This window comes from Rhincodon typus, chromosome 26 (assembly GCF_021869965.1).
Source record: "Rhincodon typus isolate 14 chromosome 26, sRhiTyp1.1, whole genome shotgun sequence".
In the NCBI taxonomy this organism is placed as follows: Eukaryota; Metazoa; Chordata; class Chondrichthyes; order Orectolobiformes; family Rhincodontidae; genus Rhincodon; species Rhincodon typus.
This window is the reverse complement of record NC_063357.1, coordinates 10938563-10941245: the sequence shown is the minus strand read 5'-3', so window position 1 is coordinate 10941245 and position 2683 is coordinate 10938563.

The following is a 2683-nucleotide window of genomic DNA, read 5'->3' as shown; positions in this document are numbered from 1 at the left end:
AAAAAAAAAATCAGAAGTACAATACAGGAAATATCAGCAGTGGCAGTCAACAGAGGATCTGAAGGAATGTCTTCACCCAGGCCATCTCAGGGAGAACCTTGCTGGGATATCCTACATCTTAAAAGCATTGATTAGCCTGCTGCTACATTATTCCAGACACAAAAAATGCATTTATTTATTCAAATTGTTTATCATTTCAAATTTTAAGTGACATTACAAGTTTAAAAAATTTTCATGGAAGCACACACTTGTGTCACTCTTCATCGTCGTGTTAAGCACTGGAAGAATTTTCTGGAGTTTTTTTTTAAAACTCTGCATGGGTGTCACTGAATTGCCTCTTGGAAAATTTCATCATCACAGAATATTGATCACAAACACAAGAGTGAGCAGGAGAAAGGAAGCATTACCACAAAGTCAGTTCTGGAAAACAAACCTTCCCCGGCACGGCCTCGACAAATGAAGAAAACACAAACTTGTAAAGCAACTCCTCAAAAATTAAAATCCACTGCCACAATCTTGACTATGTATCTTCTAGATCATCATGTAAAATAACTGCCAAAAAGTGAAACTTCTCGAAGAAGAGAATTGGGTAGCCTAACAATTCAGCTTCACAATTAGTACAATGCTAGAGGCTCTTGTTATGACTCATACCTGAATGTATCGCAAGGCACTCCGCAAAACACTTAGGTTTGAGGTTTTCTTGTCATCCAGATTAGGGATGTTCTTTTTTAACGTTTCAAAGCATTCCTTCAAATGAGCTCGTCTGCAAACCGATAAATGTTGGAAAAGAACACTGTTAAACTACAGCAATTCAGAAAAGGAATCCTTTCCTCTTCCATCCAAACACAAAGTTGGCATCAGCAAATACACACCTGTTCTTCTCCAGTTTATTGTGCACTTCTCGTGTTCCTGCCCTGAAATTTAAAAGAAAGTGATAGAATTGTTTGCAGTTAATCAACCAAAATACACAGAACAAATTTTAAAAATAATTGGATGAATGTAAGGGTGAAGCAACAGTGTCATTTTCAGGTTTGGTCACAACATTTTCAATGCCCATCAAGACATTGGTGACTGTTTAATCCTGGAGTCAGATTCCCATGTATCACCAGAACACAACATTGCAAGACCCCTAGGGAAAGTTGTCTTATGCTGCTTACTTGTAGTGCTGCCTGGAGTGTAATTCCATGGAGCTTATCAAGAACACTGGCTACAACAATTTGCATTTATAAAACACCTTCCACAGTAGAAAAAAAGTCCAAAGCAATTTGCAGGATGTGTAACAGACAAATGGGAATAGCGAGTCAAAGACATACATATGGAGAGATAACACCCTCCCAAACTTCACTGACTGACTAAGATTTATTGTGCAAAAACGAAGCCCTGTACCTGCACATTACCATACACAGGACCACTGTTAGATAATGCAGCAAAGTATCTCAATGGCAGTTTCTTCACCTTCCCCCCAACAATCACTATTACTCCTGCGGTTTCTTCATCCTTTTTGACATTCTGCAAGATCTGCTCTGGTCAGTGAAATTAGCTGTTCCCTGCAGCAGCAGCTATTTCAATTATGAGATGAGAGTGTTGCTGGCTGGGCCAGCATTTATTGCCCATCCCTAGTCTCCATATTTGGCACAATTAATTTACAGAATAAGTTAACATTCTGATCCCTTCTAAAACAGAATGACAATTACTTTAAACTGAAAAACTTCAATGTGTCTAGGCACAGTCTTACCTTTTTCTTCTAAAGATATGACTTGTGCTGAGCAATTTCCACTGGTACCTACAGTCCCCCAGAATCAGAGCTTGAATAGCCTGAGGCACAGGAGACCTAGGCATTATTTCCATTCACCTTACCTAATGAGGTTAATTGTAGCTCCCACAACTGAACCTGGAGTTGATATTTTCTAACTCTGCCCAGATACAGGATCAAATGTAGAACTTTTCACAGCCTATCAGCTCAGGACAAAAGTCCGCAGTCCACTGTCTCAATGGGTCATTTAATAGCATCCACCCAACAACTTGACAAACACTTGTTAGAATCACAGAATTGTATTGTACAAAAGGAAACCATGCAGTTCATCGCTCTGGTGCTGTTCTTTGAAAAAGCTATCCCCTGCTATTTCCCCATAGCCCTGTAATTTATTTTCCCTTTTCAAGTATTTAACTGGTTGATATCCAAATTCCCATGTAACTGAACTCTATCAAGAGAGGTGATAACGGTAGGAGTGAAATATTAAAGAGACTTCAGTATTGGCAATACCTCTTGTTGATAGATTCCCTTGTCTTCTTCACACATCAACTCCCAAAGACATTAACAGTACACTAAGACTGTAAGGAGTAAATATCAAAAGCTAATTTGGTTTAAATGGTGGAGATACATTGAAATAAAACATCTATGAGGAACGTATGGCTCATGTTTGATCTTGAGAGTTTTTATGAATTTTTGGGTACAGGTGAGACGAAATTCACTAACTCATGGTAAGAGTTTATCATCACCAAAGCTAAAAATGTATGGAAAATGAATTTTGAGCAAAATGCCATTTCACCTATTTGCAGAAAGGAACATGATTGGATGAAAGCATCATCTTTAGTCACAGAATTTCCATAAATTGTTCAACACTGCCTACCAAAACAAGAACACAAAAAGACAGAGCACACTTCCAAGCGGGTAAGTCTCCAA